The sequence below is a fragment of the Somniosus microcephalus genome, unplaced genomic scaffold (genome assembly GCF_052327205.1).
Source record: "Somniosus microcephalus isolate GS21.2 unplaced genomic scaffold, FLI_Smic_1.0 unresolved_chr3, whole genome shotgun sequence".
In the NCBI taxonomy this organism is placed as follows: Eukaryota; Metazoa; Chordata; class Chondrichthyes; order Squaliformes; family Somniosidae; genus Somniosus; species Somniosus microcephalus.
The window spans coordinates 53,152,571-53,167,874 of record NW_028225181.1 but is presented as its reverse complement, the minus strand read 5'-3'; the positions used below and the strand labels follow the sequence as shown (position 1 = coordinate 53,167,874).

The 15,304-nt window shown below is 49.2% G+C and overlaps 1 protein-coding gene across 4 annotated transcripts in view; it reads left to right on the top strand.

Moving 5' to 3' along the window:
- Window positions 1–3,194: 3,194 nt before the first annotated feature.
- LOC147091449 (T-cell surface glycoprotein CD4-like) overlaps window positions 3,195–15,304 on the top strand; it is a 150,295-nt gene continuing 138,185 nt past the window's right edge. The window contains exons 1-2 of one of the 4 annotated variants that reach the window (XM_085976793.1): window positions 3,195–3,409; window positions 4,095–4,177. The gene's annotated coding sequence lies outside the window, so the exon portion shown is untranslated. The remainder of the gene's footprint in view (window positions 3,410–4,094; window positions 4,178–15,304) is intronic. The other 3 variants (XM_085976794.1, XM_085976791.1, XM_085976790.1) reach the window with 3 other exon arrangements.

Below are 15,304 nucleotides of genomic sequence, written 5' to 3'. Positions count from 1 at the left end.
CTATGTAACAGGCTCGAGGCACTGAATGGCCTCCTCCTGTTCCTGTGTAACAGCCTCGAGGGGCTGAATGGAATCCTCCTGTTCCTGTGTAACAGGCTCAAGGGGCTGAATGGCCTCCTCCTTTTCCTGTGTAACAGGCTCAATGGGCTTAAAGGCCTCCTCCTGTTCCTGTATAACAGGCTCGAGGGACTGAATGGCCTCCTCCTGTTCCTATATAACAGGCTCGAGGGGCTGAATGGCCTCCTCCTGTTCCTGTGCAACAGGCTCTAGGGAGTGAATGGCCTCCTCTTGTTCCTGTGCAACAGCCTCGAGGGGCTGAATGGCATCCTCCTGTTCCTCTGTAACGGGCTTGAAGGGCTGCATGGCCTCATCCTGTTCCTGTGTAACAGCCTCGAGGGGCTGAGTGGCCTCCTCCTGTTCCTGTGTAACAGACTCAAGGGGCTGAATGGCCTCCTCCTGTTCCTAATGTGCATATGTCGATTTAAATAGGATGACGTGCATTTATATAGCGCCTTTTAAGGCCACCGGTAGTCCCAAAGTGCTTTGCAGCCAATGAAGTACTTTTGAAATGTAGTCACTGTTGTAATGTAGGAAATACTGCAGCCAATTCGTGCACAGCAAGCTCCCACAAACAGCAATGTGATAATGAACAGATAATCTGTTTTAGTGATGTTGATTGAGGGATAAATATTGGCCCCAGGACAGCGGGGATAACTCCCCTGATCAACTTCGAAATAATGACATGGAAACTCTCTGTGTACCTATACAGAGTCACTGTTTATTCAGGGTAAGGGTCACTCGCTGTGTAGCTGTAGAGAGTCACTGTTTATTCAGGGTAAGGGTCACTCACTGTGTAACTGTACAGAATCACTGTTTATTCAGGGTAAGAGTCACTCGCTGTGTAACTGTACAGAGTCACAGTCTATTCAGGGTAAGAGTCACTCGCTGTGTAACTGTACAGAGTCACTGTTTATTCAGGGTAAGGATCACTCGCTGTGTAACTGTACAGAGTCACTGTTTATTCAGGGTAAGAGTCACTCGCTGTGTAACTGTACAGAGTCACTGTTTATTCAGGGTAAGGGTCACTCGCTGTGTAACTGTACAGAGTCACTGTTTATTCAGGGTAAGGGTCACTCGCTGTGTAACTGTACAGAGTCACTGTTTATTCAGGGTAAGGGTCACTCGCTGTGTAACTGTACAGAGTCACTGTTTATTCAGGGTAAGAGTCACTCGCTGTGTAACTGTACAGAGTCACTGTTTATTCAGGGTAAGAGTCACTCGCTGTGTAACTGTACAGAGTCACAGTCTATTCAGGGTAAGAGTCACTCGCTGTGTAACTGTACAGAGTCACTGTTTATTCAGGGTAAGGGTCACTCGCTGTGTAACTGTACAGAGTCACTGTTTATTCAGGGTAAGAGTCACTCGCTGTGTAACTGTACAGAGTCACTGTTTATTCAGGGTAAGGGTCACTGACTGTGTAACTGTACAGTGTCACTGTTTATTCAGGGTAAGGATCACTCGCTGTGTAACTGTACAGAGTCACTGTTTATTCAGGGTAAGGGTCACTCACTGTGTAACTGTACAGAGTCACTGTTTATTCAGGGTAATGGTCACTCGCTGTGTAACTGTACAGAGTCACTGTTTATTCAGGGTAAGAGTCACTCACTGTGTAACTGTACAGAGCCACTGTTTATTCAGGGTAAGGGTCACTCACTGTGTAACTGTACAGAGTCACTGTTTATTCAGGGTAAGGGTCACTCGCTGTGTAAATGTACAGAGTCACTGTTTATTCAGGGTAAGGGTCACTCGCTGTGTAACTGTACAGAGTCACTGTTTATTCAGGGTAAGGGTCACTCACTGTGTAACTGTACAGAGTCACTGTTTATTCAGGGTAAGGGTCACTCGCTGTGTAACTGTACAGAGTCACTGTTTATTCAGGGTAAGGGTCACCCACTGTGTAAATGTACAGAGTCACTGTTTATTAACTTATAATTAAAAACTGAAATTTAATAACGTCCAATATCTTTAAATTTCATTCAGCAACACTAAAGTTGTTGCTTGGTGAATTTAAACAGCTCTCAATGGAAAGGGATAACTGCTTTGTAGGTTTTTTAAGAAGGCGGAGCCAAACATTGCATCACTTCATGTAATTTTATTTTTAAAACTTTCCCGAACGAAAAAGGCTTTCACACTTAAACTAAACACGAACAGAACAGATAAAATGAAACAATATAGCACCTTCTTGCAGGAAACAGTAAATTACGTCATATTTCTTATTGTCATTTCTTCAGAAGCCTTTCCAAATGACTGTAAAAACATTGAATACAGCTGGAGAAAAATTAGTTTTTCACATTTAACCGAATTGCTTTGGAAGATTTCACCATAGCAACCGCGACTCCAAGGTTAAATGTTAGACTAAATCTTAACCTTTTGTGAAACAAACTTTTTGTTTTTCTCAGTTCTTCCACACCAGCTTAACTTAAATTTGTAGTTTGAAGTTTCGTTTCAATTCTGGGGGCACAATCTTATTCACATATTCTTAAAATCCAAAACAAGACAGAAGGGTTAAACGCTTTTTTAACACAGAGAAGTGGGTGGAGCTAAAACACACAATAGACATTTTTCCTTTATTTAAGGACAGACTTTCAGACAAAAGGAATACTGTCACTTCTTAAACATTCATAGTCAGGAAAACTTTCACACTTTAAAACACACTGTAAGGGGTGGTGTGTGTGGGTCAGCTTTGCCTCTGACTCCCTGAGCGGTTCGAATCGCTCCCACTCCCTTGGTTCTAGACTTTGGACTTATTTGGGGGTTTGTAATGAAACTGCCGCAGGCAACTGAGTTAGTGAAAAGAACTTGGATTTTGTTTGAGACAGGAAAATATACACAACACAATAATCTTATCACTCTAAAAGGGGGAACACTTCGGAATATATGAGGGAGAATGACAATAGATAGAATACTTCACCCCTCCCAATCCCACCTTACTAGCTAAGTTGGACTCTACAGGATCAGAGTTAATGCTCACCAAACGCAGGAATAGTTTGTAGAGTGGGAAAAAACTTGCAGATTTTCGGTTTCTTCCGAGTTGGTTTCTTGTTGGTTGCAGTGGCCCAGTATTACCTAGTTGTTGGTAATATCATTGGTTGTTTGTTTCTTGGGCTCTTGGTTGCTGCGATTCCTTTCCGTTTTCCTTCTGTTGCCCTTCCGTCGATTGATTGTCCCGAGGCTGATGTCTTTCGAATGAGCTGTGCCTCTTTCTATGTCTGTCCGCACTGTACTGGTGACTTCAATTCACTGACTGCTGTTACAATTCCCTGCCTAAACAACTTTCGAACTGATCGAACCCATCGAACTCATCGAACTGATTGAACTCATCGAACGAACTGAATTCTTGTGGAGACAGGTCTTTAGTTTATACTAATTATTAAGGCCTGCTTATCTGCCTGCCAAATCAGTCTCGGTTCATTGTTAAATTTTGGATGGGCTCTTTAACATTCTTATCGAATTTCGGGGCTGGTCCCGTCTATTTTTAATTGGCTTTTACCTGGTTTCGGGATTGCTTCAAAATCAGTTTAAATGTGCAAAGTGGTTTTGGAAATCTTTCTGAGTGGTTTTAAACTGTTGTTTGATTGTTTTCTCCTGCTGGGGCCAGGGTCTCTTTTGTTGACTAGTGGCATGTATTGTATTATTCATGTTCTTGATGGCCCTGTAGGTTTCGGCGGGAACAGTCTTTCTCTGTGGGCCTATTGTCTTTATGTAGAATGAATGGGATGGCCCAGAACATTCTCAGACAATCTGGCCTTTCCAATACTCAAACTGTCTGTCCCACAGTGTACAACCCATTCCTTTTGTCACAGCTTGTTCCACAGGCCTGAACATGCCTTTTAAACTAGCCAAATCTTCCTGGGGTTTTGATTTTAAGTCCCCTTTGGCCCAATATTATTTCAACCAGTCCAATATCTCTTCTTTTCTTGGTTTGGGGGAGTCTGGATAATTTTGCGAGCCTTACAACACTTTCACACAAACTGAAATTCCAGCATTTTTTAAGGTTCCTTTCACTCAGCAATCTTGTGTTTTATTTATCCCAGCACAGACTTCCATGAATGGCAATAGATTGGGAAAAGGGGAAGTGCAACGAGACCTGGGCGTCCTTGTGCACCAGTCGCTGAAGGTAAGCATGCAGGTGCAGCAGGCGGTTAAGAAGGCAAATGGTATGTTGGCCTTCGTAGCGAGAGGATTCGAGTACATAGAAGATAGGAGCAGGAGTAGGCCATTCGGCCCTTCGAGCCTGCTCCGCCATTCAACGAGATCATGGCTGATCATCCAAACCCGAGCACCCGGTCCCTACACCGACAACCATCCCACCCAAGCCCTATCCCAGTAACCCCGTAACCCCACGTATTTAATCCCCCCTAACACTAAGGGCCAATTTTTATCATGGCCAATCAACCTACAGGAGCAAGGATGTCTTGCTGCAGTTGTACAGGGCCTTGGTGAGAACACAACTTGAGTATTGTGCGCAGTTTTGGTCGCCTTATCTGAGGAAAGATGTTCTTGCCATGGAGAGAGTGCAGCGAAGATTCACCAGACTGATACCTGGGAAGGCAGGAATGATATATGAGGAGAGATTGGGTCGATTGGGCTTATATTTGCGAGAGTTTAGAAGAATGAGAGGGGATCTCATTGAAACTTATAAAATTCTAACAGGACTAGACAGACTAGATGCAGGAAGGATGTTCCCGATGGCGGGGGAGTCCAGAACCAGGGATCACAGTCTAAGGATAAGGGGTAGGCCATTTAGGACAGAGATGAGGAGGAATTTCTTCACCCAGAGAGTGGTGAACCTGTGGAATTCTCTACCACAGAAGGCAGTAGAGGCCAATTCATTAAATATATTCAAGAAGGAGTTAGATATATTTCTTAAGGCTAAAGGGATCAAGGGATATGGGGAGAAAGCAGGGATACGGTACTGAATTTGGATGATCAGCCATGATCACATTGAATGGCGGAACAGGCTCGAGGGGCCGAATGGCCTACTCCTGCTCCTGTCTTCTATGTTTCTATGTTTCTATCTGACACCTGGCTTCCTCAAGATTCTGCAGTGCGGAGCCTGACTGAACCGCTTTGACACTGCAACAGACGAGGCAACCTGATACTGCAGAAGCTCGACTGATTTTGTTGTTCTAACATTTTATCACCCTGCATGAGGAAAACACCATCATCTCACTCCGATTCTGCAGCCTTTCTTTCTAGATCATCCCAATCAACCTCCTCGCTATCATTCCTCCCACTTTGCACTGACCTTGCCTTCATAACAGCGGCACACTTGGCGCCTACCTTTTTTAACTGTTCCACCAACTCCTGTGTAACTGTACAGAGTCACTGTTTATTCAGGGTAAGGGTCACTCGCTGTGTAACTGTACAGAGTCACTGTTTATTCAGGGTAAGGGTCACTCGCTGTGTAACTGTACAGAGTCACTGTTTATTCAGGGTAAGGGCCACTGACTGTGTAACTGTACAGAGTCACTGTTTATTCAGGGTAAGGGTCACTGACTGTATCTGTACAGAGTCACTGTTTATTCAGGGTAAGGGTCACTCACTGTGTAACTGTACAGAGTCACTGTTTATTCAGGGTAAGGGTCACTCGCTGTGTAACTGTACAGAGTCACTGTTTATTCAGGGTAAGGGTCATTCGCTGTGTAACTGTACAGAGTCACTGTTTATTCAGGGTAAGGGTCACTGACTGTGTAACTGTACAGAGTCACTGTTTATTCAGGGTAAGGGTCATTCGCTGTGTAACTGTACAGAGTCACTGTTTATTCAGGGTAAGGGTCACTGACTGTGTAACTGTACAGAGTCACTGTTTATTCAGGGTAAGGGTCACTGACTGTGTAACTGTACAGAGTCACTGTTTATTCAGGGTAAGGGTCACTCGCTGTGTAACTGTACAGAGTCACTGTTTATTCAGAGTAAGGGTCACTCGCTGTGTAGCTGTACAGAGTCACTGTTTATTCAGGGAAAGTGTCATTCGCTGTGTAACTGTACAGTGTCACTGTTTATTCAGGGTGAGATTCACTCACTGTGTAACTGTACAGAGTCACTGTTTATTCAGGGTAAGGGTCACTGACTGTATCTGTACAGAGTCACTGTTTATTCAGCAGAGTAAGGGTCACTCACTGTGTAACTGTACAGGGTCACTGTTTATTCAGCAGGATAAACGTCACTCACTGTGTAACTGTACACAGTCACAGGATGTGGTAACAGGACATTTAGAAAATATCAACAGAATTAGACAAAGTCAACATTGATTTATGAAAGGGAAATCGTGTTTGACAAACCTACTGGAGCTTTTTGTGGATGGAACTGGTAGAATAGATAAGGGAGAACCAGTGGATGTGATGTATTTGGATTTTCAGAAGGCCTTTGATAAAGTCCCACATAAGAGGTTAGTGTGCAAAGTTAAAGCACATGGGATTGGGCGTAATATACTGGCATGGATTGAAAATTGGTTAACAGACAGGAAACAGAGTAGGAATAAATGGGTCTTTTTTGGGTTGGCAGGCGGTGACTAGTGGGGTACCGCAGGGATCAGTGATTGGGCCCCAGCTATTCACAAAGTATACCAATGATTTGGATGAGGGAACCAAATGTAATATTTCCAAGTTTGCTGATGACACAAAACTAGTGTGTGAGTTGTGAGGAGGATGCAAAGAGACTTCAAGGTGATTTAGACAAGTTGAGTGAGCGGGCAAATACATGGCAGATTCAGTATAACGTGGATAAATGTGAAGTTATCCACTTCGGTAGGGAAAACAGAAAGGCGGAGTATTATTTAAATGGCGATAGACTGCGAAATGTTGATGTACAGAGGGACCTGGGTGTCCTTGTACACCAGTCACTGAAAGCAAACCTGCAGGTGCAGCAAGCAGTTAGGAAGGCAAATGGTAGGTTGGTCTTCATTGCAAGAGGATTTGAGTACAGGAGCAAGGATGTCTTACTACAGTTGTACAGGGCCTTAGTGAGACCACACCTGGAGTACTGTGTGCAGTTTTGGTCTCCTTACCGAAGAAAGGATATACTTGCCACAAAGGGAGTGCAGCGAAGGTTCACCAGACTGATTCCTGGGATGGCAGCACTGTCGTATGAGGAGAGATTGGGTCGACTAGGCCTGTATTCACTGGAGTTTAGAAGAATGAGAGGGGATCTCATTGAAACGTATAAAATTCTGACAGGGCCAGACAGACTGGTTGTAGGGAGGATGTTTCCGCTGGCTGGGAGGTCTTGAATGAGGGGTCACAGTCTCAGGATACAGGGTAGGACATTTAGGACTGAGATGAGGAGAAATTTATTCACTCAGCGGATGGGGAACCTGTGGAATTCTCTACCACAGAAGGCTGTGGAGGCCAAGTCACTGAATATATTTAAGAAGGAGATAGATAGATTTCTAGACACAAAAGGGTATGGGGAGAGAGCAGGGATATGGCATTGAGATAGAGGATCAGCCATGATCATGTTGAATGGCAGAGCAGGCTCGAAGGGCCGAATGGCTGAATCCAGCTCCTATTCTTCTATGTTTCTATGTTTTATTCAGCAGGGTAAGGGTCACACACAAACAAAAACCTGCATTTATATAGCGCCTTTAAAGTATTAAAACATCCCAAGGCACTTCACAGGAGCGATTATCAAACAAAATTTGACACCGAGCCACATAAAGATAAATTAGGGCAGGTGAACAAAAGCTTGATGAAAGAACGTCTTAAAGGAGGAAGGAGAGGTAGAGAGGCGGAGAGGTTTAGGGAAGGAATTCCAGAGCTTAGGGCCGAGGCAACAGAAGGCACGGCCGCCAATGGTGGAGCGATTAAATTCCGGGGGAGTGCTCAAGAGGCCAGAATCGGAGGAGCTCAGAGATCTCGCAGGGTTGAAGGGTCTGGAGGAGGTTACAGAGATAGGGAGGGTTGTAGGGGCTGGAGCAGTTTACAGAGATAGGGAGTGTTGTAGGGGCTGGAGGAGGTTACAGAGATAGGGAGGGGTGTAGGGGCTGGATGAGGTTACAGAGATAGGGAGGGTTGTAGAGGCTGGAGGAGGTTACAGAGATAGGGAGTGTTGTAGGGGCTGAAGGAGGTTACAGAGATAGGGAGGGTTGTAGGGGCTGGAGGAGGTTACAGAGATAGGGAGGGTTGTAGGGGCTGGAGCAGTTTACAGAGATAGGGAGTGTTGTAGGGGCTGAAGGAGGTTACAGAGATAGGGAGGGGTGTAGGGGCTGGATGAGGTTACAGAGATAGGGAGGGTTGTAGAGGCTGGAGCAGTTTACAGAGATAGGGAGTGTTGTAGGGGCTGAAGGAGGTTACAGAGATAGGGAGGGGTGTAGGGGCTGGATGAGGTTACAGAGATAGGGAGGGTTGTAGAGGCTAGAGGAGGTTACAGAGCTAGGGAGGGTTGTAGAGGCTGGAGGAGGTTACTGATATGGGAGGGTTGTAGGGACGGCAGGAGGTTACAGAGATAGGGAGAGTTGTAGGGCTGGAGGAGGTTACAGAGATAGGGAGGGTTTTAGGGGTGGAAGAGGTTACAGAGATAGGCTGGGTTGTAGGGGCTGGACGAGGTTGCAGAGATAGGGAGGGTTGTAGGGGCTGGAGGAGATTACAGAGATAGGGAGTGTTGCAGGGATGGAGGTGGTTCCAGAGATAGGGAGGGTTGTAGGGGCTGGAGGAGGTTACAGAGATAGGGAGGGTTGTAGGGGTTGCAGGAGGTTACAGAGATAGGGAGGGTTCTGGGGCTGGAGGAGGTTACAGAGATAGGGAGCGTTGGAGGGGCTGGAGGTGGTTACAGAGATAGGGAGGGTTGTAGGGGCTGGAGGAGGTTACATAGATAGGGAGGGTTGTAGAGGCTGGAGGAGGTTACTGTTATGGGAGGGTTGCAGGGACTGGAGGAGGTTACAGAGATAGGGAGGGTTGTAGGGGCTGGAGGAGATTACAGAGATAGGGAGGGTTGTAGAGGCTGGAGGAGGTTACAGAGATAGGGAGGGTTGTAGGGGCTGGAGGAGGTTACAGAGATAGCGAGGGTTGTAGAGGCTGGAGGAGGTTCCAGAGATAGGGAGCGTTGTAGGCGCTGGACGAGGTTACAGAGATAGGGAGCGTTGGAGGGGCTGGAGGATGTTACAGAGATAGGGAGGGGTGTAGGGGCTGGATGAGGTTACAGAGATAGGGAGGGTTGTAGAGGCTGGAGGAGGTTACTGTTATGGGAGGGTTGCAGGGACTGGAGGAGGTTACAGAGACAGGGAGAGTTGTAGGGCTGGAGGAGGTTACAGCGATAGGGAGGGTTGTAGGGGCTGGAAGAGGTTACAGAGATAGGGAGGGTTGTAGACGCTGGAGTAGGTTACAGAGATAGGGAGGGTTGTAGGGGCTGGAGGAGGTTACAGAGATAGGGAGGGTTGTAGGTGCTGGAGGAGGTTACAGAGATAAGGAGTGTTGTAGGGGCTGGAGGAGGTTACAGAGATAGGGAGGGTTATAGGGGCTGGAGGAGGTTACAGAGATAGGGAGGGTTGTAGGGGCTGGAGGAGGTTACAGAGATAGGGAGGGCTGTAGGGGCTAGAGGGGGTTACAGAGATAGCGAGGGTTGTAGGGGCTAGAGGAGGTTACAGAGATAGCGAGGGTTGTAGAGTCTGGAGGAGTTTCCAGAGATAGGGAGAGTTGAAGGTGCTGGACGAGGTTACAGAGATAGGGAGCGTTGGAGGGGCTGGAGAAGGTTACAGGGATAGGGTGGGCTGTAGGGGCTAGAGGAGTTTGCAGAGACAGGGAGGGTTGTAGGGGCTGGAGGAGGTTACAGAGATAGGGAGAGTTGTAGGGGCTGGAGGAGATTACAGAGGTAGGGAGGGTTGTAGGGGCTGGAGGAGGTTACAGAGATAGGGAGTGTTGTAGGGGCTGGAGGAGGTTACAGAGATAGGGAGGGTTGTGGGGCTGGAGGAGGTTACAGAGATAGGTAGGGTTGTAGGGGCAGGAGGAGGTTACAGAGATAGGGAGGGTTGTAGACGCTGGAGTAGGTTACAGAGATAGGGAGGGTTGTAGGGGCTGGAGGCAGTTACAGAGATAGGGAGGGTTGTAGAGGCTAGAGGAGGTTACAGAGCTAGGGAGGGTTGTAGAGGCTGGAGGAGGTTACTGATATGGGAGGGTTGTAGGGACGGCAGGAGGTTACAGAGATAGGGAGAGTTGTAGGGCTGGAGGAGGTTACAGAGATAGGGAGGGTTTTAGGGGTGGAAGAGGTTACAGAGATAGGCTGGGTTGTAGGGGCTGGACGAGGTTGCAGAGATAGGGAGGGTTGTAGGGGCTGGAGGAGATTACAGAGATAGGGAGTGTTGCAGGGATGGAGGTGGTTCCAGAGATAGGGAGGGTTGTAGGGGCTGGAGGAGGTTACAGAGATAGGGAGGGTTGTAGGGGTTGCAGGAGGTTACAGAGATAGGGAGGGTTCTGGGGCTGGAGGAGGTTACAGAGATAGGGAGAGTTGTAGGCGCTGGATGAGGTTACAGAGATAGGGAGCGTTGGAGGGGCTGGAGGTGGTTACAGAGATAGGGAGGGTTGTAGGGGCTGGAGGAGGTTACATAGATAGGGAGGGTTGTAGAGGCTGGAGGAGGTTACTGTTATGGGAGGGTTGCAGGGACTGGAGGAGGTTACAGAGATAGGGAGGGTTGTAGGGGCTGGAGGAGATTACAGAGATAGGGAGGGTTGTAGAGGCTGGAGGAGGTTACAGAGATAGGGAGGGTTGTAGGGGCTGGAGGAGGTTACAGAGATAGCGAGGGTTGTAGAGGCTGGAGGAGGTTCCAGAGATAGGGAGGGTTGTAGGCGCTGGACGAGGTTACAGAGATAGGGAGCGTTGGAGGGGCTGGAGGATGTTACAGAGATAGGGAGGGGTGTAGGGGCTGGATGAGGTTACAGAGATAGGGAGGGTTGTAGAGGCTGGAGGAGGTTACTGTTATGGGAGGGTTGCAGGGACTGGAGGAGGTTACAGAGACAGGGAGAGTTGTAGGGCTGGAGGAGGTTACAGCGATAGGGAGGGTTGTAGGGGCTGGAAGAGGTTACAGAGATAGGGAGGGTTGTAGACGCTGGAGTAGGTTACAGAGATAGGGAGGGTTGTAGGGGCTGGAGGAGGTTACAGAGATAGGGAGGGTTGTAGGTGCTGGAGGAGGTTACAGAGATAAGGAGTGTTGTAGGGGCTGGAGGAGGTTACAGAGATAGGGAGGGTTATAGGGGCTGGAGGAGGTTACAGAGATAGGGAGGGTTGTAGGGGCTGGAGGAGGTTACAGAGATAGGGAGGGCTGTAGGGGCTAGAGGGGGTTACAGAGATAGCGAGGGTTGTAGGGGCTAGAGGAGGTTACAGAGATAGCGAGGGTTGTAGAGTCTGGAGGAGCTTCCAGAGATAGGGAGAGTTGAAGGTGCTGGACGAGGTTACAGAGATAGGGAGCGTTGGAGGGGCTGGAGAAGGTTACAGGGATAGGGTGGGCTGTAGGGGCTAGAGGAGTTTGCAGAGACAGGGAGGGTTGTAGGGGCTGGAGGAGGTTACAGAGATAGGGAGAGTTGTAGGGGCTGGAGGAGATTACAGAGGTAGGGAGGGTTGTAGGGGCTGGAGGAGGTTACAGAGATAGGGAGTGTTGTAGGGGCTGGAGGAGGTTACAGAGATAGGGAGGGTTGTGGGGCTGGAGGAGGTTACAGAGATAGGTAGGGTTGTAGGGGCAGGAGGAGGTTACAGAGATAGGGAGGGTTGTAGGGGCAGGAGGAGGTTACAGAGATAGGGAGGGTTGTAGGGGCAGGAGGAGGTTACAGAGATAGGGAGGGTTGTAGACGCTGGAGTAGGTTACAGAGATAGGGAGGGTTGTAGGGGCTGGAGGAGGTTACAGAGATAGGGAGGGTTGTAGACGCTGGAGTAGGTTACAGAGATAGGGAGGGTTGTAGGGGCTGGAGGAGATTACAGAGATAGGGAGGGTTGTAGACGCTGGAGTAGGTTACAGAGATAGGGAGGGTTGTAGGGGCTGGAGGAGGTTACAGAGATAGGGAGGGTTGTAGGGGCTGGAGGAGGTTACAGAGATAGGGAGGGTTGTAGGGGCTGGAGGAGGTTACAGAGATAGGGAGGGTTGTAGACGCTGGAGTAGGTTACAGAGATAGGGAGGGTTGTAGGGGCAGGAGGAGGTTACAGAGATAGGGAGGGTTGTAGACGCTGGAGTAGGTTACAGAGATAGGGAGGGTTGTAGGGGCTGGAGGAGGTTACAGAGATAGGGAGGGTTGTAGGGGCTGGAGGAGGTTACAGAGATAGGGAGGGTTGTAGGGGCTGGAGGAGGTTACAGAGATAGGGAGGGCTGTAGGGGCTGGAGGAGGTTATAGAGATAGTGAGGGTTGTAGAGCCTGGAGTGGGTTACAGAGATAGGGAGGGTTGTAGGGGCTGGAGGAAGTTTCAGTGATAGGGAACGTTGTCGAGGCTGGAGGAGGTTACAGAGATAGATAGGGTTGTAGGGACTGGAGGAGGGTACAGGGATAGGGCGGGTTGTAGTGGCTGGAGGAGGTTACAGAGTTAGGGAGGGTTGTATGGGCTGGAGGAGGTTACAGAGTTCGGAGGGTTGTAGGGGCTGCAGTAGGTTACAAAGATAGGGAGGGCTGTAGGGACTGCAGGAGGTTACAGAGATAGGGAGGGTTGGAGGGGCTGGAGTAGGTTACAGAGATAGGGAGGGATGTAAGGGCTGGATGATGTTACAGAGATAGGAAGGCTTGTAGGGGCTGGAGGAGGCTACAAAGATAGGAAGGGTTGTAGGGACTGGAGGAGGTTACATGCATAGGGAGGGTAATAGTGCCTGGAGGAGGTTACTGAGATAGGGAGTGTTGTAGGGTTTGGAGTAGGTTACAGAGATAGGGAGGGTTGTAGGGGCTGGAGGAGGTTACAGAGATATGGAGGGTTGTGGGTGCTTGAGGAGGTTGCAAAGATAGGGAGGGTTTTAGGGACTGGAGGAGGTTACAGAGATAGGGAGGGTTGTAGGGACTGCAGGAGTTTACAGAGATAGGGAGTGTTGTAGAGACTGGAGGAGGATACAGAGATAGGGAGGGTTGTAGAGGCTGGAGGAGCTTACAGAGATATGGAGGGTTATAGGGCTGGGGGCGGTTACAGAGATAGGGAGGGTTGAAGAGGCTGGAGCAGGTTACAGAGATCGGGAGGGTTGTAGGGACTGGAGGAGGTTACAGAGATAGGGAGGGTTGTGGGGCTGGAGGAGGTTACAGAGACAGGGAGGGTTGTACCGGCTGGAGGAGGTTACAGAGATAGGGAGGGTTGGAGAGCCTGGAGAAGGTTACAGAGATAGGGAGGGTTGTAGCGGCTGGAGGAAGTTTCAGTGATAGGGAACGTTGTCGGGGCTGGAGGAGGTTACAGAGATAGGGAGGGTTGTAGGGGCTGGAGGAGGTTACAGAGATAGTGAGGGTTGTAGGGACTGGAGGAGGGTACAGGGATAGGGAGAGTTGTAGGGGCTGGAGTAGGTTACAGAGATAGGGAGGGCTGTAGGGGCTGGAGGAGGTTACAGAGTTAGGGAGGGTTGTAGGGGCTGGAGGAGGTTACAGAGATAGTGAGGGTTGTAGGGGCTGGAGTAGGTTACAGAGATAGGGAGGGTTGTAGGGGCTGGAGGATGTTACAGAGATAGGGAGGGTTGTAGGTGCTGGAGGAGCATACAAAGATAGGGATGGTTGTAGGTACTGGAGGAGGTTTGAAAAATAGAGCTGGTTGTAGGGACTGGAGGAGGTTGCAGAGATGGGGAGGGTTGTAGGGGCTGGAGGCGGTTACAGAGATAGGGAGAGTTGTAGAGGCTGGATGAGATTACAGAGATAGGGAGGGTTGTAGGGACTGGAGGAGGTTACAGGGATAGGGAGGGTTGTAGGGCCTGGAGGAGCTTACAGAGATAGGGAGGATTGTAGGGGCTGGAGGAGGTTACAGAGATAGGGATGGTTGTAGGGACGGAGGTGGTTACAGAGAAAGGGAGGGTTGTAGAGGCTGGAGGAGGTTACAGAGATAGGGAGGGTTGTAGGGACTGGAGGAGTTTACAGGGATAGGGAGGGTTGTAAGGCCTGGAGGAGCTTACAGAGATAGGGAGGATTGTAGGGGCTGGAGGAGGTTACAGTGATAGGCAGGGCTGTAGGTGCTGGAGGAGGTTACATAGATAGGGAGGGTTGTAGGGGCAGGAGGAGGTTACAGAGATAGGGAGGGTTGTAGGGGCTGGAGGAGGTTACAGAGATAGGGAGGGTTGTAGGGGCTGGAGGAGGTTACAGAGATAGGAAGGGTTGTAGGGGCTGGAGGAGCTTACAGAGATAGGGAGGTTTGTAGGGGCTGGAGGAGGTTACAGAAATAGGGAGGGTTGTAGGGGCTGTAGTAGGTTACAGAGAGAGGGAGCGTTGTAGGGCTGGAGGAGGTTACAGAGATAGGGAGGAGGGACGAGGGGAGATTTGAAAACAAGGATGAGGATTTTAAATTCGAGGTGTTGCTTAACCGGGAAACAATGGAGGTCAGCGAGCACTGAGATGGGTGAACGGGATTCGGCGCGAGTTCGGACATGGGGCAGTCGAGTTTTGGTAGTGCCCAGGTCGCTGGAGTGTGGGACGCGGGAGGCCAGCCAGGAGCGCGTTGGAATATTCACCGTGTTACGGTGCAGAGTTGCTGTGGATTCAGCAGGTTAAGGGTTAAACACTGTGTAACAATGCTGTGGGTTACGGTTTAAATCACTCGCTGTGTCTACTGTGGGTGGGCGCGAGTCTGTGATTTGCGCTCAGTGAAGTTTTTTGGACATGTTTCCAAGCCCTGTGATGTGTTCTAAACCGTCGCGGTTAGTGCAGTTACAATTCCGCTAGCTGAGGGAACATCTGCCACTCAGTGTCTCGGGGCTCGAAAGCTGCAAACCGTAACGGGTTAAACCTCACGGGTAAACTTCAGCCATTTAAGGGGAGCCTGCAAACTCCAGAGAGGTGCAGAAGAGCTTGTACCCCCTCAGGAAGGGAAGGTAAGAGAGTGACACCTCAGATAAAATAAGGGAATCATTTATTGGACTGCGGACAGAAGGAGGGCAAAGTGCGAAATTGAGAAGGAGAGGGAGAAGGTGGGCAAATGGGGAGTTGATGAGAATGATGGAGAGCAAATGGGGAGAAAAAGGCAGAGAGAGAGAGGGGGCAAGACAAAGGAGGAATGACAGAGAGGGAAAACAGCAAAGGAGAGAGATAGACAGCGACAGAGAGAGAGAGACAGAGAGAGAGAGAGAGACAGAGAGAGAGAGACAGAGAGAGAGAGAGGG